The sequence below is a fragment of the Geotrypetes seraphini genome, chromosome 8 (assembly GCF_902459505.1).
Source record: "Geotrypetes seraphini chromosome 8, aGeoSer1.1, whole genome shotgun sequence".
Taxonomy (NCBI): Eukaryota; Metazoa; Chordata; class Amphibia; order Gymnophiona; family Dermophiidae; genus Geotrypetes; species Geotrypetes seraphini.
In genome coordinates, this window is record NC_047091.1 from 58,329,374 (window position 1) to 58,354,482 (window position 25,109).

Here is a 25,109-nt window from a genome sequence, read left to right on the forward strand (position 1 = left end):
CAGGTACATAGGAGGATGGGGAAATATATGGAAGGACAAGAAGCTATATTGCACTGATGGGCTACATATTACTACAGCAGGAAAAAGAAACCTTGCAGAGAAATTTAGACAATATTTTTCTAGGCATTTAAACTAGAAGGTGGGGGTGGTGTATGTATGAAGGACAATTATAGAGACCATCCCCGGCAAAAGAAAAGATGTGATAGTAGTAAAAACTGCAACATAAGCAATATCAGCAACTCATTTCTTAGTATTGCAACAGAAAGTGAAACGAAACAAAAATCCATACGAAAAAGGAGATTATCGCTGAAAAATAGCTGGAAAGCGATGACCACAAATGCTCCCAGTTTAAGCAACAAAGTTCATGATCTGCAAGCCCTGATGTTAGAGGTAGATCTAGATATTGTTGCTATCACAGAGACATGGTTCAGTGAATCACATGGATGGGATGCAAACATACCGGGATATAATCTTTTTAGGAAGGACAGAGATGGTCAAAAAGGTGGAGGAGTAGCTCTCTAGGTAAAGATCAATATCCAAGCGACCGAAATGCAAGGGACCTAGGGAGAGGAAGAAGCGATATGGATCGCTCTGAAAAGAGAAGATGGACCTTCTAACTACTTGGGTGTAATCTACAGACCTCCGACTCAGTCGCAGCAAATTGATAAGGATCTGATTGTGGATATCCAAAAGTTTGGAAGGAAAGAGGAAGTTCTGCTGTTGGAAGATTTCAACCTGCCGGATGTGGACTGGAATGTTCCGTCTGCGAAATCGGAACGAAGTAGGGAGATTGTGGATGCCTTTCAAGAGGCTCTGCTCAGACAAATGGTGACGGAACCCACAAGGGAAAAAGCGATATTGGATCTGGTCCTCACAAATGGAGAGAGTATCTCTAATGTTCGAATGGGTGCTCACCTGGGAAGTAGCGATCATCAAATGGTTTGGTTTGATATAACGGCTAAAGTGGAGAGCGGCCGCACGATACTTAAAGTCCTAGATTTCAAACGTACGGACTTTAATGCTATGGGAGAGTACCTGAAGAAAGAGCTGTTAGGATGGGAGGACATAAGAGAAGTGGATAGACAGTGGTCTAAGCTGAAAGGAACAATAAAAATGACTACGGACCTTTATGTGAAGAAAATCAATAAAAACAAGAGAAAAAGGAAGCCGATATGGTTCTCCAACCTAGTGGCTGAGAAAATAAAGGCGAAAGAGTTGGCATTCGTGAAATATAAAAAAAAACCAAGAAGAGGAGAGCAGAAAGGACTACAGGGTGAAACTGAAAGAAGCCAAGAGAGAGATACGTCTGGCGAAAGCACAGGCGGAAGAACAAATGGCTAAAAATGTAAAAAAGGTAGACAAAAATTTTTTCAGATATACAGTGGTACCTCGGTTTACGAGTGCATCGGTTTGTGAGTGTTTTGCAAGACGAGCAAAACATTTGCAAAATCAGTGCCTCGGAAACCGAGCATGACTCGATTTACGAGCACCCCCCCCCCCAGCAATCCGGCACCCCCCCTGCGATCCGGCACCCCCCCTGCCTCGAACCGGCATCCCCCCAACACGATCCGACCCCCCCGACACGATTGGGCACCCCCCAGCCACGATCCGACCCCCCCAACACAATTGGGCACCCCCCGCCACTTCTTACCCTCATCTGGGCACTCTTGAAGATCGGCCTCCTCGTCTGCTGGGCCTTGAGCGGGGGGGTGCCCAATTGTGTCGGGGGGGATGTCGGATCGTGTCGGGGGGGTGCCCAATCGTGTCGGGGGGGGGGGTCGGATCGTGTCGGAGGGGGTGCCCAATCGTGTTGGGGGGGTCGAATCGTGGAGGGGGGTGCCGGTTCGAGGCGGGGGGGTGCCGGATCGCAGGGGGGGTGCCTGATCGCAGGGGGGGGCCTTCGAGGGGAGCAATACCGGTTCTCGGGGGGGGGGGAATGCATCAAAGCGAGTTTCCATTATTTCCTATGGAGAAACTCGCTTTGATAAACGAGCATTTTGGATTACGAGCATGCTCCTGGAACGGATTATACTCGTAATCCAAGGTACTATTGTATTAGTGAAAGGAGGAAGATGAAAAATGGAATTGCTAGGCTAAAAGATGCTGGGAACCAATATGTGGAAAGTGATGAGGAGAAAGCGAATGTGCTCAACAAATACTTCTGTTCTGTGTTCACAGAAGAAAATCCTGGAGAAGGACCGAGATTGTCTAGCAAAGTTACACGAGAAAATGGAGTAGATTCTGCGCCGTTCACAGAGGAGGGTGTTTATGAGCAACTTGAAAAACTGAAGGTGGACAAAGCAATGGGACCAGACGGGATCCATCCCAGGATACTAAGGGAGCTCAGAGAAGTTCTGGCAAGTCCTATTAAAGACTTGTTCAACAAATCTCTGGAGACGGGAGTGATTCCTGGGGATTGGAGGAGAGCAGATGTGGTCCCTATTCATAAAAGTGGTTACAGGGATGAAGCAGGAAACTACAGGCCGGTGAGCCTCACTTCAGTTGTTGGAAAAATAATGGAAGTTTTGCTGAAAGAAAGGATAGTGTACTTCCTTGAATCTAATGGGTTACAGGATCTGAGGCAACATGGCTTTACAAAAGGTAAATCGTGCCAAACGAACCTGATTGAATTTTTTGATTGGGTGACCAGAGAGCTGGATCGAGGACATATGGCTAGATGTAATTTACTTGGATTTCAGCAAAGCCTTTGATACAGTTCCTCATAGGAGGCTGTTGAACAAACTTGAAGGGCTGAAGTTAGGACCCAAAGTGGTGAACTGGGTCAGAAACTGGCTGTCGGACAGACGCCAGAGGGTGGTAGTTAATGGAAGTCGCTCGAAGGAAGGAAAGGTGAGTAGTGGAGTCCCTCAGGGATCAGTGCTGGGGCCAATCCTGTTCAATATGTTTGTGAGTGACATTGCTGAAGGGTTAGAAGGAAAAGTGTGTCTTTTTGCAGATGATACCAAGATTTGTAACAGAGTAGACACCGAAGAGGGAGTGGAAAATATGAAAAAGGATCTGCAAAAGATAGAGGAATGGTCTAATGCCTGGCAACTAAAATTCAATGCAAAGAAATGCAGAGTAATGCATTTGGGGATTAATAATAGGAAGGAACCGTATATGCTGGGAGGAGAGAACTGATATGCACGGACGGGGAGAGGACCTTGGGGTGATAGTGTCCGAAGATCTAAAGGTGAAAAAACAGTGTGACAAGGCAGTGGCTGATGCCAGAAGGATGCTGGGCTGTATAAAGAAAGGCGTAGTCAGTAGAAGGAAGAAGGTGTTGATGCCCCTGTACAGGTCATTGGTAAGGCCTAACTTTTGGAATTGTGTTCAGTTTTGGAGACCGTATCTGGCGAAGGACGTAAAAAGACTTGAGGCAGTCCAGAGGAGGGCGACGAAAATGATAGGAGGCTTGCGCCAGAAGACATATGAGGAGAGACTGGAAGCCCTGAATATGTATACCCTAGAGGAAAGGAGAGACAGGGGAGATATGATTCAGATGTTCAAATACTTGAAGGGTATTAACGTAGAACAAAATATTTTCCAGAGAAAGGAAAATGGTAAAACCAGAGGACATAATTTGAGGTTGAGGGGTGGTAGATTCAAAGGCAATGTTAGGAAATTCTACTTTACGGAGAGGGTGGTGGATGCCTGGAATGCGCTCCCGAGAGAGGTGGTGGAGAGTAAAACTGTGACTGAGTTCAAAGAAGTGTGGGATGAACACAAAGGATCTAGAATCAGAAAATAAGATTAAATATTGAACTAAGACCAGTACTGGGCAGACTTGCACGGTCTGTGTCTGTATATGGCCGTTTGGTGGAGGATGGGCTGGGGAGGGCTTCAATGGCTGGGAGGGTGTAGATAGGCTGGAGTAAGTCTTTCAAGTTTCAAGTTTATTATTTTTCTTGATTGATCGCTTAATCAAATTCTAAGCGATGAACATATTAAAATATAGTCAAATAGGGACAATACAATACAGACTTTAAATAATAACATTGGGTAAAAAACTAATACATAATATATTATACTCATTACATAGGGTAAGATAAGGGTTAGAAATACAATTGATAAAGAAAAGTAAGACAAAGGAAAAATACATTAGGGGAATCAATTAACACATAGCATAACACAGTAAAATAACATCACCAAATTAAGAACTGTTTAATTAAATATTAAAAGCATCTTTAAAAAGAAACGTTTTTAAATTACTTTTAAATTTTCCTAGACCCTGCTCATTCCGTAGATAAATGGGGAGATCGTTCCAAGTTTGAGGAGCAGTTACAGAAAAAATAAATTGACGTCTTTAACAGAGATTTCGGCAGTTGGAACCCAAGCATAGTACAGGGTAAAGCTTTGGATTTTTGCCCAGAAATAGCTAAGAAGAAAAAATAAAAAAATTTAAATTGAATCAGGTTGGGCAGACTGGATGGACCATTCGGGTCTTTATCTGCTGTTATCTACTATTTTACTATGTAACTGCCCCATCACAATCAAATGCAGGCGATTATATTTAATTATAAATTACTTTTTTGCACTTTATTGGGTGTTAGGTTCATCAAGGCTCTCTAAACTCAGCTCTCATACTCTCTTCAAATCTTAATACATTATGAGTGAGCTAGGGAGGGCCATGGGGATACTCAGTTGATATTTGTTAGGCTTAGGGATTACTTGGCTTGAAAAGGTTAAGAAACGCTGGTCTAAACAAAGAAGCAAACAATAAGGGAGAGAGAGGACATCCTTGCCTCGTGCCTTTGCGAATATCAAAGACATTCGACACAACTCCATTAACCTAAACATAAGTCTTCAGATTTTGATGTCGTAAGAGAATAATTTGAATAAAGGATTCCCTGAATCCATACTTCTGTAAGGTTGCCAACAAAAATTGCCAAGACACTTGGTCAAAAGCTTTATCAGCATCAAAGCTAATTAAAAGAAAAGAAATCTCGGTGCGTTGCACAACCTCCGCTGATGCCAATATCAACCTAAGACTTTTTTTTTTCAACTTTCCTATCACACACACAACCTACCTGAGGTCCTGCTATCAACTTAGGCAGCACCTGAGCCATCCTGTTGGCCAAAACCTTTGCCAACAGTTTTGCTTCATAATTGAGCAAGGAAATCGGTGCTAGGACCCTGGAAGAGTATGATCCTTCCCTGGCTTTGGAAGTACCACAATGTGTGCCAAAGAAAAAAAGCTGGCAAGTGGCCCTGCTAGATGCACTCCTGAAACATATCTTGAAGAGATTGCAAAATATAATCCTGAAGTATTTTATAAAATTCTGCCCTAAAACCATCAGGACCTGGGGTCTTGTGGTTGGCGCTTTGCTGTATGGCCCACTGTAATTCTTCTAGTAAAATTGAACGATCAGGACTCGACACTGATTTCTCTTTAATCTGTCTCTGCTCTTCAGCCTTATAAATATAGTTCTGCTTTCCTTTCCCTAGCCACTAGGTGTCAGCATAAGCTAAGGAATAGTGAGGATGCTCTGATGCAGGCTGAAGACCTGCCAAGCATCTTTAGCAGCTGATGGTGACTGGCAGAGATATATTTAATAGAGGTCAGGTTTTACTTGCTCTGTGAGGCTGAAGGGGGAAGAAAAGGAGGCATGAATGAAAGATTCTTTCTCCTATCTTCTCACTTGCTAAATGGTCCAGTTTCTGGAGAGAGGTTTTCAGCTGTTGCATGCATTTTGAACTTACATCCCAGTGCACTGTAGGATTTCTGATTCCTACTACTCAGGTTTGGAATCAAATTCCAAACCTGTATCATGAAACCAGGTCTGATTTAAAATCAGAATAGGATCATTGGTTAGTTCACTTATTAAACCGTAGAAAGTTCAGATAGTACCTGGCTATGGGGAAAGGGAGAATTGATCAGTTTTATGGTTTATAAGACATTTTAAATTTTTTTTAAAATACCATAGGTTAAGTCTATTTTGGTTTTGTAGTTTGTTTCTTTAAAAACCATGCACATAAAGACATACATCTCCACTGCTGTGTGTTCATTAACAGAACAAAATTAAAATAAGGTACAGAGAGGGACATCCAAAATGATTAAGGGCTTGGAGCAATCCTCATATGAGGGAAGGCTGTAGGGCATTTCACTTTGGAGGAGAGATAGCTGAAGGGGGATAGGATAAAGGTCTACAAAACCCTGAGTGCCATGGAGCCAGGTGAAAGTGAATCCGTTGTTTACTCTGTTAAAAATCTCAAAGACCCTAGTCCAGGAGTGTCCAATGTCGGTCCTCGAGGGCCGCAATCCAGTCGGGTTTTCAGGATTTCCCCAATGACTATGCATTGAAAGCAGTGCATGCAAATAGATCTCATGCATATTCATTGGGGAAATCCTGAAAACCCGACTGGATTGCGGCCCTCGAGGACCGATATTGGACACCCCTGCCCTAGTCCCTCACTATTGAAAATGTGCTAGGATATACCATAAAATTGCTAAGTATATTTATTTATTTTTGTTTAAATCATTTTTATTGCGCATACATAAGAACTAACAATACAAAAAGAATAGCATTATAAATATCAAATATTAAGCTCAATCAATTTTCAGTAACGATCATCAATCCCATCATATCAAGCCACTCCCCCACACATCTAATCCCCCATTCAATATCTATAACAGATGTATTGAGCAGAAACAAAATCTAGCAATACAGAAAGATTATCATTGCAAACATCAAATAGTAGGCTCAAACAATTTCCACTGTCAATCTCCAAATCTACCCGACCATCCCACATCCCTCACCCATCTAACCCCTTATCTAATAACCAAAGCAGATGTATTTTAAATATTAACTAATTATATGACTAATTTTTTTCTACCCTTTTCCCTTCTCAGGACTGCAAAAACAAACATAAGAACATAAGAAATGCCATCACCGGATCAGACCTTAGGCCCATCTAGTCTGGCTACCCGCACACGCGGAGGCCAAGCCAGGTGTTCCCTGAGGAAGACCTTGTTTACCCGTATCCCTCAATGTGATTTGCAAGAAGGTGAGCATCCAACCTGCCCTTGAATCCCAGAATGGTGGTCTCTGTCACAACCTCCTCCGGGAGAGCATTCCAAGCATCCACCACTCGCTGTGCGAAACAGAACTTCTACTTAAGGTCTTCCTAATAAAACACGACTGCGAGCAGTGGGAGTCAATGTATTTAAAAATGGTTGCCAAATTGTAAGTAACATTCTGCCCTGTTTCATATCCCAATCAGAAACAGACATAGCCTCCATAAGTTACAAGATGTAACATTCTAACTCTTCAGTGAGTATAAGTTGGTCCTGCAGAACCTATCCATAAATAGAGAATAGCTTTCTTTCTTTTTTTTTTTTTATAAATTCTTTATTGATTTTCTAAACTTCAAAAGTGCAATACACAAATATATATCATATAATCTATAATAATAAAATGCTAAGCGCTCATGCGCACTCTTATCCCGTGTTCCCTGAGTCCTGATCTGTCGGGATGTGGCCACAAGAGTGCGCATGCGCGCTTACCACCCATCGGGCTTGAACACTTGAAATTACCTGTCAAAGTTCATTTTTAAGCTCAAAGCCGCTGCGGCTACTCTCTCGAACAACACCAGGCGGAGATCGAGAGAGGAGCAGCGGCGTCGGCTTTGATCTAAAAAATGAACTTTGTCATCCGGAGCCGCCAAATATGACATCGGAAAAGCTACAACTTTCCAACCCCCATCTTTACATATGAAAAGGAAGAGTACAAATTTCATTTCGCCCACAACTCCGTTCGCCCTGTATCGCCATCCCGCCGCCGACTTTTTCTTTTCCGCCTCGACTCCTCTGTTCCACGGCACAGATGGAGGAGCGACTGAGGCTGGGGAGGGAGGGGGAGCGGCGAACGGAAGGTTCAAATCTGCCCCTTCACCTCTGAAGATGATTTCCACAGGGTGAGGGGAAGCGGATGGTTGGGGCCCTAGCTGTTTACTCCGTGCGGCCGCCCTCAGGCGTGGGAAGGGAAAAGAGCTGCCGATGGTAAGCCCGAACGGAGGCTTCAAATCCGTAAAATAATAAAAGAGCCAGACAATTTAAATGACATACTCCCTCACACAGATTGCCAAACATATTAGACACTCACAAAATCCTTCAAAAAGAGATGTGTTTTTAAAGCCTTTTTAAACTGCGGAACTGATGCATGAAATCGTAATGGCCTTTTCCATCACAGTGCCAGCCCCTTCAACTTCCTTGCCGGTTCCATGACATTCATCCAACCCTATTTCAGATTCTGCACTCAATCTGTTTTGGCAGGATCTTTTCCTTTTCTCTCTACTGCCTTCCTCTTCCTCCCTTACCTCACAGATTTCTCTTTTCCACTCTTTTCTCCATCTCCTGCTTGATGCTCATTCCCTCTCACCTCTTCCTCTTGCCCCCCTGTACTCCAACCCCCTCCCCCCTCGGTTCACTTCCAAGCTTCTTCTTTGTCTACACCTAAATACGCCCCTTCGCCTCTGAAGGTGATTTCCAGCTGGGGAGGGGGAGGGGAAGCGGATGGTCGGGGCCCTGGCTGTTATAAATTGCCATCAGGGGGAGCAGAAAAGAGGTGCTGCTGGACAGGGGAAGAGGTGCTGATGGACATGGAGGGGAAGAAAAAGGAAGGGAGGCCTACTGCTGAACAGGGGGAGCAGGAAAGAGGTGCTGCTGGCCAGGGGGAGGTAAAACAAAGGGTGAAGGGCTGCTGCTAGATAAGGGGAGCAGTGAAGGGGTGCTGGTGGACACAGGGGAGGTAAAAGGAAGGGAGAAGGGAGAACAGGGGGAGCAGCCAAGGGGTGGTGCTGGACAGCCGAGGAAAAAGAAAGACAGAAATACAGAAACAGGCTAAGGAGAGAGAGAGAAAGAAATAGACAGACACACACACATATATTCTAGCACCCGTTAATGTAACGGGCTATAAGACTAGTAAGTAATAAAAGCACATTCAACTTACAAATATGCATAACCAACCATTTTCTCCCCCCACACACACAACCCCCACCCAATGATTATTCAATAAAACACAGAAACAGACTATCCCAATAACCTTACCCTATTTGGATTAAAAATATCCTCTCACATCAGGTGGACATATTCAAAAGTCAAATTAGGACAGAAATAGCTCACCCACCCTTTCCTGGATGTGTACGAAAATAAACCAAAACTGACTCATAATCAAAGACCTACTACAGTGAGGTTATATATGATGTCAATGGCCCCCACACCAGCTTAAATAAATTAATGTGCCCCAAACTATCAGTATTCATTTTTTCATATCTATATCCGGAGCACAAATTTGCCCACTAGAATAGAGAATAGCTTTCAAGCCTGAAAGAATCACCCGTTTTAAATTTTTTTTATAACCCTTAGGTACAGGTTATTGAATATCAAAAATCCAAAATAAACTATAGCTGTTGACCAAAATTTGCGAATCAAGGAACATTCTCAAAACATATGAGCTAAGGTCGCTTTATTGTGGCCACATTTCAAACAAGAACCATCAGAGACAATTGTTGCTCGATAGGCTTGCCAAGGTGCCATATACAAATAACAAATAAATTTGTATCCCATCTCAAAATAAGAACTATCTGGTATAAGACCATAAAGTAAGGACAAAAAACGTTTTATATGAGTACCTTGTAAATTTAATTGTAATTCTATGTTCCACTTTATCATAATCCATAATGGGAGAAAATTCCAACAGATAGTGTCTAAAGTATTTTAAAGGAACTATTAACTAAGCTTCTAACCAAATTATATCTGATAAAGTTTCATATATTTTTAAACATAAAAATTTGGGGGGTAGAAAGCCCACCCTATCTCAAAAATATTTTCAAATTACATTGGTAAGTCAAGAGAGGTTAGGTATATCCGGAAGAATATCAGGGATACAAGTATTTCAGAGGTACGGCAAGGCGGGAAGGAGTCAGAGAAATTTATCAAAGAGATAGGTTTTAATTGATTCCCTAAAGGATTAAAACCTATCTCTTTGATAAATTTCTCTGACTCCTTCCCTGCTTGCCGTACCTCTGAAATACTTGTTGTATCCCTGATATTCTTCCGGATATACATTACATTACATTACATTAGGGATTTCTATTCCACCATTACCTTGCAGTTCAAGGCGGATTACAAAAGAATTATCCAAGATGTATTACAACAAGAACTTACAAAAAAAAAAAAAATTGGTCATTTTTAAAAAGAGTAAGAAATGGGTAAGGTTATTTGTTTGGGGAAGTTGGCTTTAGTGAGAGGTGGAGTTTGAGACTTGCGGTATTATTTCTTTTTTCAGAGTTTTCTTGAAGAGTAAGGTCTTTATTTCTTTTCTAAAAGTCTTGTAGTCGAGGGATGCCGTCAGTAGATTGGCGATTTGGTTGTCTAGTTTGGCTGCTTGAGTGGCCAGGGGGCCATCATATAGTTTTTTTAATGAATTGATAACAGATGTGACTACTGGGCAGACTGTCTGGACCATTCAGGCCTTTATCCAATGTCATCTACTTTGTTACATATAGCTAACCTCTCTCGACTTACCAATGTAATTTGAAAATATTTTCTGTTACATCGCTGTCTGTGTACAGTCTCTTCCTCTGTAAACCGCTCTGAACTGCTTGTGGTATTTGTGGTATTAGGGTAGACACAGGAAACGCCACTGCTTATTCTTGGGAAGTACGTAGCGTGGAATCTTGATACTCTTTGGGATTCTTGTGACCTGGATTGGCCACAGGATACTGGCTAAATGGGTCTTTGGTCTGCCCAGTATGGCAATTCTGTTTCTGTGACAGAGCGTCCATATTACTCAGCTGTAGGCGGAAGACTTTTTGAGCAGTCCTGGGTTTGAATTTACATCACAAAGCAGTGTGGTAGCTGTAATCCTTTATTCTGTCGACTGAAATCAGCACTGCTGGCCTCACACTGTATCTAGCTCTGGTTATCAGACATCCAGAACTAGCCTAAAATCTCCCTCCTAGAACTGGGGAACTTGGCAAATCTATTTCTTCAAAAAAGGTGGTAAATAAATCCTAATTAATTAATAAGAGGAAATAAGAAAATGAGGTGCACCTAAATCAGGGGTGTCCAATGTCGGTCCTCGAGGGCCGCAATCCAGTCGGGTTTTCAGGATTTCCCCAATAAATATGCATGAGATCTCTATATATGCTAATAGATCTCATGCATATTCATTGGGGAAATCCTAAAAACCCAACTGGATTGCGGCCCTCAAGGACCGACATTGGACAACCCTGACCTAAATCATAGTGCAGTGCTTCTCAGCTCTTTTCTAGAGGTACATTAGCCAGTCAGATTTTCAGAATTCCTATAGTTAAATAAGCATGAGATAGATCTGCAAATACAAGACCCATTGCATGCAGATATTTTGCGTGCATATTCATTGTGAGAATCCTGACTACTTAGGTGTGTCTACTAAATCAGTTTGGACACGGACATTTTCAAAATACAGGCAGTCCCCGAGTTACAGATGCCTGACTTAAGTATGACTCGTACTTAAGAACATGTTTGCAGCTTCATTTGATTTCACTGAGCAGTATTTCCAGCGGCATAGACTCCTACACTTCTCCCGTAGAAAATTCAGAAATGATGCATGGCCACATTAAGAACGGTGTGTGGTTGTGCATGCTGTATCTTAGAAGGAACACTGATAGGGACAGTTGGCCCTTTTGTCAGCTGGGAGCAGCGGTAAGCAGGGAGAATCTTAAAATCTACAAGTTCTGAGTCGCATACAAATCTGACTTAAGAACAGTTTTTAAAATGTAACTCGTTCTTAACCCGGGGACTCCCTATATATTTTATGTTGCATAAAATGTAGTGCTTTGGGAGTGCTGCCGGGACAATCGCTAAACCTCTGAACACAAGTCAGTTTCAGTGGAGAAAAAAAGATCTCAATCACAATCCTGTGGAGCTTTTATCATCATTGGTAATGCTGAGAAGCATACAATGTGCTTTGTGTAGTTTAATTTTGTGGTTAACCATTATAGAAACATAGAGTTTGACGGCAGAAAAGGGCCGGCGGCCCAACAAGTTTGCCCACACAATAACCCTCCCTCCCACGAGTCTAAGATTATATTCTGTGTGTGTGTGTGTGTATATATGAAAAATGAATGGAAAAAAATGGTGTTACAATTAATACTATTATGTAGGGGAGGGGGTGTCTGGGGTGGGGTCTGGCCCACGACTTAGTCCAGTGTTCTTCAACCGCCGGTCTGTGGACCGGTGCCAGTCCACAAAATAATTCTTTTTTTTCTGTCGTTCCATAGGTGTCAAAAGGTTGAAGAACACTGGTCTAGAGTTTGACCTACATAATATAATTTACACAGGCATACTGTAACATAAATAACTTAACCCCTCTTTTACGAATGCATAGCGAATGAGATTGATAGATAGTTCTAGATTTTAAAAAAATCAATTTTACCAGAATGAGGATGCTGAAAAGTAGTTACGTTATGCAAAACATCCCATACTAAGCGGTGGCCACCCACTTGAACCATTGGAGGCTTCACAAAATTCGCTTTGACACAGAATATCACCTAAATTCCTTTTTCTTGAAAATGCCGGTACAAAACTTAGGTGTGTCCCCTGGAGAGGGCTGAGAAGCATTGTCTTAGTGTTGACGGTAATCATCACAAATAGTAATTTAAGGCTGAGTTTAATGCACCTAAGTAGAGTTTTGAGTCCAACTCCTGGAATAACTCTGAACACAAATAGACTTCTGTCCACATTTAATCCTAGAGCAGTTTTAGAGGAATCCAGATCAATTATTTAGAAAGGTCTTGTGTGTTATTGGCTCCGGCCCATGCTTGGAACCTGTATTTCCTAAACACTCGGTAGAAAAAAATGCTTCACACACAGTTTATTCACCATATAAAACAATAAATACTTAAAGCCTATCACTACACCACATGCTGCTGCTTGCCCATAGGAAGAGAAGTTTTTGCCAGTTGATGGTGTTTTGTGGATTTCATCCTTTGGCTTTATAGCCCCTGACGCAGCTAACATCGGCTTTTAAATATAAATGGATTTAATGTTTTTTATGGTGAACAAATTCTGTGTGAAGCATTTTTTCTACTGATCTACTCTTTATTTTTCTGCCTAATCTGGAGCTTGTAATTCGGTTGCCTGTTTCCAGGAACCTAACCCTCTCCTGCTTTTCAAGACATCTGTAATATGTATACTTGAGGTAAATTCTAGAGATCCTCATGAGTATTCATTTTGAATATCCTAAAAACAGAAATGAGGCCAATATTCGACGCTATTTAGCTGGTCGGGAACGACTCCCAGCCAACTAAATAGCAACCTGCTATCCCGCGATATTCAGCAGGAGATAAACAGATTTCTCTTTCTTCCTTTCCTACAATGATTCTGTACAAAAATTGGAATTTGAAAAAAAAAAGGGGGGGAAAAATGGAGAAACAAAATAGAGTAGAGCAGGATGCTCCGTTTGCATAGGCAGGTGGATAGAACAGACTGGAGAGGAAATGGGTGGGAATAGAGTTAGGGATGCCTGGAAAAAGTCTCTTACTGAGTTTTAGGAGAGCTAATCTGGCCATGGTGCCATTAGTTGACATCACCCATATGTGCCTGACTCATCCTGAATGTCCATGGAGAAAATTGGATATTGTCTCACTGTTTGAAATGGAATGGAGAAACCTCCCCCCAAATTCTTTGGACCCAACATGATCTATTTGTTTCTCATGAATGGACTGCAAAAGAAATTTGTTCTTTTGATTTAAGAAAACTCTGGAGGTTTAGGCATTTGGTTTTGTTTGAACATTTCTGAATATTGGTTCAAGCATTATTATTAACACAGCTAGACTATTGTAATATTATTACAAAGGTTGCCTAGGCTCTGTGATAATGAAATTACAGATTTTGCAGAATGCAGTGGTTATGTAAATTGATATGATAGGGCCTCTCCCTTGAATTAATTACTTTGACTCCCAGTGCAGGAATGTGTGATTTTAAACTATGCACTACAATTGTAAGTGATCAATCACTTTGGGCTAGATTCAGTAAGCCCACTGATCGTGTTTGCGATCGTCTAGTGACCTGATTCACTAACCTTGTGGCTGATCAACATCCGATCCAATCTGTGCATGCAAATGAGGGGAAATGGCATGCAAAGTAGGAAGGACGCGATTCACTAAACAAAATCAGGAACACTGACTGGGTGGCCGATCCAAAAAGAAGCGACTGCTGGGGACCAGTTGCTCACATCCTTTCCGACTGTCCTGCCAGCCCTGCAGCTCTGAAATAAACCATGCAGCCCTGAAATAAACCTGCTCTCTGCCTCCCCGAAATAGAACCTGCTTGCTGCCTCCCTGACTCTCTCTCTGCCACCCTGAACTGGCTCTCTGCCTCCCTGACTCTCCTGCTGTCTTCCGCGACCAGCTTTCTGCCTCCCCCGGCTCTCCTGCTCTCTGCCACCCCAAAATAGAACCTTTTCTCTGCCTCCCTGACTCTCCTGCTCTCCTTCTCTGCAGTGCGAGCCCATGGTTTTAACCCATGAGTTTAAATCAGGGCTGCACTACGGCATGTTCTGCCACGGGAAGCAAGCACATGCGCAGACCATCTACAGGCAAATAAGATGGTCAGCGCATGTGTCAGGATCGCTTTTCAGCGATCCGTCTGGTCAGTGTGGGGCGGGCCTCCGATCATGTTCATCTGCATAAAGGCTGTTGGTGAAGGCGTTCCAGATAGAATCAGATCAATGCAGGTTGTCCTGGCTCCCCAAAAAACTCCCAACGACAAGGAACCTCGTTTCGCCATTAGAAAGCGACTGCTTCAGGGGAAGAAAAATTCCACTCGATTTAAAACTGGGTCCTCTTTCATAAGAGGACACAGTTTTAAAGATCTAAAGTGTACTGTTCTTGATTTGATCATCCATAGACAACATCGGGCAAACCTGAAACGTAGATTGCATTTAAAAAAAAAAAAAAAAAGCCAGCTGATTTTCACACAGATTTTAAATCAAAGAATCGAGTAGAATGCTTTTTTTTTCTAAGGGTTTGAAATTCCTGCGGGCCCAGAAATGTCATCGACCGTCAAGATCAGTTAAATTCCAGTTTTTCCCCGCTGTTTCAAGCTGCCGTGTAAATTGTGCCATTGCACAGCAAGTGTTTTTTCTTCCTCTGAAGCAGCCGTTTTCTAACGGCGAAACAAGCTTCCTTGTCATGGGGAGTTTTTTTGGGGGGGAGCCAGGAAATGGTGATTGGAAGACCTTGAATTATCTACAACTTGTGGCGCTTCCAGATAAGTCATCTCTTTGTGCACATCGGCAGCTGCCGTTTCTCACTTAGAGACTATTAGTGACATTTAAATTGGAGGGTTTTTTTTTTTTTTGCCTATGATAAGAACAGGCAGCTTTGTTTAACCTAAGGTGAAATGCTGCTGATAGTTGTACTTGAGGCTTTTTTCTCCATTTAATTGTGAGTCCTGTGGAGGGGCATAATTAAAAAAAAAACATCTAAGTCCCCTTTTGGCCTAAGCCTCTAAACGCTGAAAGTAGCAGCAGGGAAAATGTTCATTCTCAAAAAAAAACCCGTCCAAAATGAGGTTTTTTTAAAAATTGAGAATGGCCTACCTCTACTTTCAGCAGTTTAATCGCCCAGACCATCACTACGTCTAACCTTAGAACACATTATGAACCAAAAAATTGCCCAAGTCCCAAACGCGCAAAACAAGACCTTTTAGGCGAAGGAGAGGCCAGTCCTTCGCCTAAAAGCTGGATTCTGTAACCGGCATCTGTCAAAAACAATACCGGTTACAGAATCCGCCCCCCCCCCCCCCCCCCCGCAACAATCACAGCAGAAGAGATGCCTAATCTCTCCTGCTGCGATCCCCCCCCTGAACTGCCGCAGAATATCAGTGAAGGATGTGGGATTTGAACCCTGGCTTCCCTGGTTCCTAAATATACTTTCTCTAACCCGGTGTCTCTCAAACTGTGTGCCCCAAAAATATTCTAGGTGTGCCATGAGAGATTCCAGAATTCTGCTTTAATTTTTTTTAAAATTCCCTTCATAAGTTTACATTAGAATAGATGACATGTACATCGTATATGCAAGAGTATGTTAATGTTATGAGTATCTGTGTGCATAAGGATACAACTGCCCAGACAAGCATCATTCTTTGACGTGATTGGTACTTGAAAACTAATGGCAAGTAATTTTATTTTTATTGAGCAACAAAGCAATCAAGGCTTTGTAACCGCTTGGATCTTCTTATCTTTGCAAACTTGGATTTTCAGCTCTGACAGAAATGAAATCGGAAAAAAAAAGAGAATGACTGCTTATGGTGGATGATGAAATGTATGTTTGCTTGTCAACTATCGAGCCGCGCTTTGAATTAACTTGCACTCAAAAACAAGCACAGCCATCATTTTGATTAGCAATTCTATTCTATCTGCTTTAGTTTACCCATACATAGCTTAGAGAACTTTAAATAATGCTCAGATTTTTTAATTTTTGTTGGTTTTGCATTATAATTTCAATTATAATGTGCCGCGAAAAAAATTTGCTCCGTTTAGTGTGCCGGAACTAAAAAAAAACCAAAAGACTTGAGAGACACTGCTCTAACCACTAGAAATGATCTAGGAATCTGTAAGTGGCAAGCAAGAGACCTCAGTGAACTGGGAATCCCAAGCTTTAGAACAGCCCACCCATGAGCCAGACTTGTTCCACTTCAATAGGTCGGGCAGGAGTCCAGCCCTAGAGTGGCAGAGGCAACGAGAGGCACATCAGTCATATTCTGACAGGCTGATTAGGGCTAAAAATAACACTTGAGAGTTGGGGCAGGTGGGTGACAGAATCCTTACACACTCAATTCTCCTGCTGCGACTGCTCTACAAGGGAAAATACACAGCAGCTGGAGGCTCAACAGCTTTTACTTGCCCAGGAGAGGATTAGTCACGCTGGCCCGTGCCCTTTCTGAAAAGGAATGTGATGCTAGGATGACTTCAGCTGAGAGAAGACTTTTAGCTTTGTTTTATACCCTTCAAGGAAAGCCTCACTGTATTTTCCCTTCCCACAGTAGATCTGCCTTGCTTCAAGTGACATTGGATGAAATAAAATTACAACCACTTTATCAGAGCTGATGAGATGATTTTATTCTAGGTTCTAAGTGTAGCAGGATGCCAAAATATTCCTTCATACAGTAAAAGGAGGGATATTCTGGGTCCTTTTTCCAGAGTAGTGTTGATTGACCCTGGTAGTTGGATGAAAGTATAAACATGAGTGGTGTCTTAAGTCATCTTTCCCTAAAGAGAGTCCGTAGAAGATGTAGGAGCTATCTAGAGGTCCATGGAGGAGCTTGGTACTCTACCCTAAAGGAGGAGGCTAAGGAATAAGCAAAGAGTGAGGCCTGCTTCCCTGGGTGAGGACTGGAGGAAGAAAGGGTTTAAGCCCCAAACCTCAGTTTAATACTCCAATGGCACAGCCTGTCAAAAGAAATAAGGAGAGGGATCATTAGGGAGGATCCCTCAATGGAGAAAAAGAAGTGAAGCAAAGTGGCCAGCAATCTGGGAAGTGTGAAGTGCAATTGCTGTATGAAAGTACAGTGTAACACAAGGAGGCAGGACCCGACTTGGGTTTATCTTGCTAGTCTTCAGCCAGAGAGTCTCAAATAAGCTGAACTGCATGGAGTTAAGTTCCTGAAAGGAAAAGTGGCGAGCCAGTACAAAGGGGAAAGAAAGAGAAGTGACTGACCACCAGAGATGCACTAAGCTATATATATCTAGGCGGGGAGTAGGGACAGCAGACAGCTGGACCCTAATCCTCAGCACTTCACTTGCCAAGTGGTTTACTGGAGTGGCCAAGGGGATTGCAAACTCAAAAAAAACACACATGTGCAAAATCTTAAAGACTTTTATTCCCCAACTCGGGGGTGTTAGAGCAAGTGTAACCAAATTCAGTCCAGTGCTTCCACCATGCACTGATTTATTCAAAACAACAGTTTCAAAACAAAGCATAAACTTCTTGTCACAAAGGAAAGGCAAGTTGCTTCAAACACAGTTTGTAATGCAGATACAAGATTACTTTTCGTCTTCATTCCAGTCTCAATTCAGCAACTTTGACTACAACTCCCATGAGTCTTAGCTCCATCAAATATGGTGGCTTTTGCCAAACGTTATGCATTGGTGCTGTTCAGACAGTTCATTATAGGCTTTGCTGATTATGCTTAAATCATGCTTATAGCATTTTGCCTTTGACCTAAAGCTTTCCTAATCTTGAAAAAACTAGTCACTGAGGCCCAGATGCACTAAAGCCAACGATCGTCACTAAACCTATTTTAACAACTTTAGCAATGAGGAAAATGGTAAACCCAAAAGGCATAATTTGAGGTTGAGGGGTGATAGATTCAAGAGTAATGTTAGGAAATTCTTCTTTACGGAGCAGGTGGTTGATGCATAGAATGCACTCCCTTTGGAACCCAGTTAATGTGGACATTAAAAGGCTCATAATCAAAACTTTAAACACGACTAAAAACCCATCCAAATCAGCACTTGGATGACCTAAAAGACAGGTTGTCCCAAGTGCCAATAGTCAAACCGATTTTCTGGACATGTGGTGGGACTTTAGGTCTCTGAATCCCGCTGTGTGCCCAAAGCTAAAAGGGGTGTATCTGGAGGAGTGGTTAGGGCAATATGTGGGCGGGATGGGGGCCGACCTAGACTCAGTCGTCCTGCAAGGATAATCAAATGTTTTACTAGACATCCTGGAAGAAGCTCAAATGTTGTGAGTTAGACAATATAAAAACAGGTATAAGTGCTAAAAAGGTGTCCAAAGTGACAAGATAACCACTGCATAGACAAAGTAAAGTTCCCCACACACTCCCCCAGTGTTCAATGACCCCCTCACACACCCACAAAGATCGTAATAAAAAAGTACATACCTGTCTCCAGAACATCAGCACCTGGTAAAGGAAATCCTAGTACAGCTGCACGCAGGTATCTTAAATAGCCTAGGGGGGGTGGGCTAGTGAACCACAGAGAGGAGGACCCAGGCCCATAACCCACTCTAACCATTACATATATGATGGAACATGTGCGCCCACCAAAATCCCCCCAAACCCTACTCTACTGCCATATATGTGCTACCTGCAGGCCTAAGGGCTATTGGGGTTGTAGACAGGTGGGTATAGTGGGTTTGGGGGGGCTCACCATAAATTATAAGGGAGTTCTGGTGAGATGTTTATCTGGCACCCTTTGTGTGAAGTTCACAGCAGTGACTTCTAAGGTGCCTCACCGCTCTGTTGCCATGTCTGGGTGGCCAGTCCATTACAAGATTGACCCCTCCCACATCCAAATGGTCTTGTTCTGGGCGTTTGGGTCTTAGATGAAATTTTAGTTGAAAATGTGGTATAAAGACGGACATTCTGGCAGTCTGGATGAACTATATAACTGTGCCTCTTGCTTACTGTATTTTATCACTGATTGTCCAGTTCCTCTTACCTGTAAACTGCCTAGAACTCTTTGAGTGTTGGCGGTATAGAAAAGAAAGTTATTATTATTAATTTACACCATTATTTGCAGGGATTTGGGTTTATCCCATTGCATTCTCCAAGAAAAGCAAGACTGTGAATTTATGAAAGCGTGGGATAGGCACATAGGATCTGCCATCATGTTTCTATGACTACAAGTCCCTGCATGCAATGGGGTAAACCCTGGACTGGATTACTCCTGTTGGTTGAATCTGGATCCAGTTGCCAATCTTATTGGTAGTTGAAGGCAAATCACATTCAGATATAGTAGGATTTCCTTGCCTTCAGAGAGCTTACAGTCTAAGAGCTCTATTTAAAAAGCTGCAACAACAGCTTCATTATTATTCTCAGTGGGATTTAGATACATAGAAACATGATGGCAGATATAGGCCAAATGGCCCATCCAGTCTGCCCATCCGCAGTAACCATTATCTCTTCCTCTCTCTAAGAGATCCCGCGTGCCTATCCCAGGCCCTTTTGAATTCAGACACAGTCTCTGTCTCCACCACCTCTTCTGGGAGACTGTTCTATGCATCTACCACCCTTTCTGTAAAAAAGTATTTCCTTAGATTATTCCGGAGCCTATCACCTCTTAATTTCATCCTATGCCCTCTCTTTGCAGAATTTTCTTTCAAATTAAAGAGACTCGACTCATGCGCATTTACGCCACGTAGGTATTTAAACGTCTCTCCCCTCTCCCGCCTTTCCTCCAAAAAATATCTTCCATCACTCTAACCACCACCCAATGAGCTCCCAATCAACGACTTCGGAAATACCCACCTATATCATCTTTTTATCTGCGATCTAGAATGTACTGTAATTTCTTCTACACTACACCCGATTTAACCGATCGAGTTGACATGTATTACCTCTGTAAAATGCATTATCTTCTATTATATGTAATATCTTCTGTAATAAGTATTATCTTCTGTGAAATTGTAGTATCATAACTCATTACTGTTCCTGTAACTTACTCTTATCCTGAAATGTAACTCTACTGGAATGTCCCAGATATTTTCTATATTGTAATCCGCCTAGAACCGCAAGGCACAGGCGGAATAGAAATCCCTAATGTAATGTAATGTAATGTAATGTATACAGATTGAGATCTTTAAGTCTGTCCCCATACGCCTTATGATGAAGACCAATAACCAATGGCACCAATACTTCTGTCTGGTATTGTGCTGCTCTCAGTTTTGATCTTACACAATCAGATAAACCTCTCACAGTAGCTGCCAGTTTACCCAGGGGATGTTTGCCCCCATCTTTTGTCTTTGTGGCTAAAGAACAAGAGGGTAAAGATTTGGGGTTTAACCCCCCCAAGCCCCCCCCCAAAAAACAAAACAACAACAAAAAATCAAACAAACAAAAATTTCTGACTAGAAGCACTGGCTATGAAGAAGGAGAAATCAGATAGATGTCTTGGGGAATGTGATAAACCAAAGACAAAGAAAAATACTGCCAACAGATGCACAAAATGCAGGCAAAGTTTATTTTAAACAAACAGATTGTTGCGTACAAATTAGAGAATGACACGGAAAAAATCTGTCCCTGTCACTGCCCCGTCACCGGACTACTGTCCCTTTCACCGCCCCATCCACATCGCATCCACCCTTCCCTCTCGCCACCTCACTGCCCTTCAACAGCCCGAGAATCTCCCTCCCTCCCCCTTACCTTCGCGGCACTTTAGTAAAGAAACTTACAGAAGCCGGCGGAGGCTGCCTGCCTGTGCCTGCAGTCACACGTGTGTGTGTGGGCGGAAGCTTCCGCCCACATACATGCGACTGCAGGCAGGCAGGCTTCGCTGGCTTCAGTAAGTTTCTTTACTAAAGCACCGTGAAGGTGAGGGGGGGGCCACATGCGATCGGTGACCATGTGCCTTCCCTCTCTTAACTGCGGGGACAAGGCCATTCACCTCCACGGAGCAGTGGATGGCCTTGTCCCCGTGCCTGCAGAGAGCACTTCCCCCCCCCCCCCCCCCAGTTTCAGCGGGCTACCCATGGGTAACTGCCACTTTGTCATTCTCTAGTACAAATGAACCACTTTATATAAAAAATGGGAGCCAACATGGTCCATGTTTCGAACAAACACTCTTCCCCAGGGGTCCCAAATAGTAGTGGTTATAAAAGACATGCAACAAATGCCTGATCTGTATGTTGTACTTGGGCGGTGATGATGTACTGTACTTTTTGGGACCCTTGAAGAAGTGTTTGTTCGAAACACGGACCGTGTTGGGTCTCATTTGTCTTAAATAAACTTTGCCTGCATCTTGTGCCTCTGTCTGCAGCATTTTTCTTTGTCTTTGGTTTATTGTATTTCTTTTACGGCAGATTTTTTTGGGGAATGTGAAACACAAAGGAGTAATTAGGGAGATTAGGGCAGGTTCTGAGCATGCAAGGACACTTCTGAGAAGTTAATTAATCTTGCCTAAACTAATAGCTTTTAATCCACTTTGGTTTCTAGGTTTCCTGCTGGGGGAGATCAGTGCATGTAGAATCTAGTTGTCACGTTATACATGGAAAAGCACGAGAGCAGAAAAAGGGTCAGAGAAACACTGAAAATATATAGGCCTTCTTCACGTGTAGAGTCCACAATGAGCACCAAAACAAAAAATAGGAACTTTGACTATTTCAGCCTTTGTAACCAAAGCGGTGCTCAGAACCGTGTAACGGTGAGAAAATCACGAATCGGGGAATGCTCCCCTGTAAGTGTTTTCAATCGTCTATCATTGCACCATCTTCATTTGGTAGAAAGGGGATGAAATAGACTTCAACAAAATCTCAAATGTGCTTAGTAGTGTAGAACAAACTCCAAAAAAGTTCTAAATAAAGCTCATAGATTAACAAAAAAAAAAGTTTTTTTAAACTTAACTTGACTGAAATAAAGGAGAAAGGAAGTTGTTTCACTCCAGCGGGTCCTGACGCTGAATTCTACACTTTGGGAACTTCAGTGTTATACTTTTACCCAGTAGTTTAGTTGGGAATCCAGAACTTTCATATCTGGGATTTTTCAACATGTCGTCTGAAGGTTGGGATACTATTCTCTCAGTCACAGATCAACAAGCTGATGATATTTTGTCCGCTTTCAACCTGTCTACCCCGGAAGATACTTCCACCACCTCGGCTGATCCGTGCTGAGCTGCTTGCTGCTACGTTAGCCGAATACTGTCAGGTGAAACGGATTCCGAGAGGCTTGTGAATGGGTACTGAACCACGGCTTTTTTTAGATAATACCATCTTTTTGGAGAAATGGAATGCGGTCTTAAACAAGTGCTCTTATTATTATGCTACTTATTATTGACACCACAAAACAGGAGTTGGCCACATATCACACGGAATATCAAGATAAAATTGTGGCAGTACAACAACATGAACTATCAGGGGACTTTACAAAGATAGAGAATCTTAAAAAACAAAAGGAGGACTTTAAAGCTGATATTAGAAAAACCAAGATTGGCAAACTTAAGAGGGATGAGGCCTACTACATAAGAGGCTTTGTATATCCTTGGATGGACCGAAATAGACGTCTCCGCCAGCCTAAAAAAGTTACGTATGCACAAACATCAAGCAGCTCGGGAGGTGAGGACCAAATTTCAGGTGATTCAAGTAGTTCTACTGCCTCAGACCCTATCACCACAAGATCGGCAATGATAAATTTTCAAGGGCCAGCCTCAAGCAGAGGCGCAGGAACCCGGACCAGCAGAGGGAAGCGCTCCCAGAGACCATGATCGTGAGTACTAATATATTTAATCTGTCATCCAGACTTCTCTCGCCAACGGAGTTGTCCATATTATCTAAAGGATTGTCCTTTGTGCCTTTTATGAATTACAACCCCTTGGATACTAGGGTCAGTATGTATAAACTAGTTAGAAAATGTAACTTATCGCTATTTTTTCATAATCATCCTAGTGAAGGGCATAATCAGCAGGGCCTCTATAAACCATCTACCTGGAATCCGCCAGGGATGTTGGATCCACATTTACAAGTATTTCAAACTTTAGTGGAACAGGACATTGATAATTTGGAAGCTCGATCTGGCCACATTAAACGAAATATGTCTGTAATAATAATAATAATAATAATAATAATAATTTTATTTCTTATATACCGCTGTACCGTGAGGTTCTAAGCGGTTTACAGTAGAAACAGAAGAAATGCAATAAGTAAGATTAATTAAGATGAAGAGAGAGTACTTAGAGTTCCCTGACTGTCCCAAAGGCTCACATTCTTGCTAAAGTACTTGAGAAGAATAAATTAGTTAGGTTATAAACATAGAGTAGAAGAAGGTAGGAAAACAGTTCATAGGAAAATTAATTTCAAATACATTATACATTATATATTGTTCAAGGCGGAATACAAATTATAGGAATTACCAAAAGAATTGCGTAATAAAGATTATCTAGATAAATTACATAACAGTGATTCGTGTATATTACATGGTGTGGTAGAGGATTCAATTATGAGAATTACATATAAAGGGAATCAAGTGATAACAGAATATAGTGGAGATTATCAGTATATACGGTTTACAGATTGGAAGTTACCTAATAATGACGTAAGAAGTTTATTGGATAGTGTGGAAAATGTTTATATAGGAATCAAAGTATGTATGATAGGAAAGGTTTTAAGAATTGAATTAATGTGTTATTCTATCGAGGGAGAGCTTGTGCATAAAGGGAGGATATTAGTTGGTAATGACGTGTTTTCTGAATAGAAATGTTTTGATTTCTTTTCGAAACACTTTGATGTCTGTTGTATTGATCATTAGTTTGTTGATTGTGGGGTCAATTTTTGCTGCCTGTGTCGCTAGAAGGCTGTCGTATAGTTTCTTAAGACGGGTTCCATTATTAGGTGGGAAGGTGAATAGGTTTTGAGTTCTTCTTGATCTGGATGAGCGGTAGCGGTTTAGGCGGTTGTTTAGGTAACAGGGGGCAGTTCCATGGGTTATCTTAAACAGCAGACAATAGAACTTGAATTGAGTTCTTGCTTTTATCGGAAGCCAGTGAGAGTCTATATAGGCGGGAGTGATGTGGTCAAATTTGCTGAGACAGTAGATGAGTCTGATGGCAGTGTTCTGAACTGTCTGTAGTTGTTTTATCATATTGTTAGGACATGTTAGGTACATTTTATATTGTTTGATTTGGTATCTCCATTCTGTTTTAATGTGGTCTTGTTTCTGTTTTTTCCATGATCTTTCTAGTTGTCTGCATTGCCTCTTTAGTTGTATGAGTTCAGTGTCATACCATTTGTCTGATGGTCTGCTTATTTTGTTTTTTGTTTTTAGTGGTGCTAGTTTGTTCAAAGTGGTTTCACTAATATAACGCCATGTGTTTATGAACTCCTTGTGGTTGTTTAAGTCTAGTAATGGGTCTACTGTGTCCCAGAAAGTAATGGGTTCGATTTTCTGTCTGGATTTGAAGCTGGTTGTGATTGGAATAAGTTTGATTTTATTATACATCCAATTGATGGTGAAGGTGTACTTGTAGTGGTCGGACCATAAGGTTGGATTCCAAGAGCCGTTGGTGATGTGGATGTTTTGTGTGTTGAGGTTGGGAGATGTGTAAGCGGCAATGTCAAGTTGATGACCCTTTTCATGTGTGGGTTCAGGATTGAGTAATTGGTAAGAT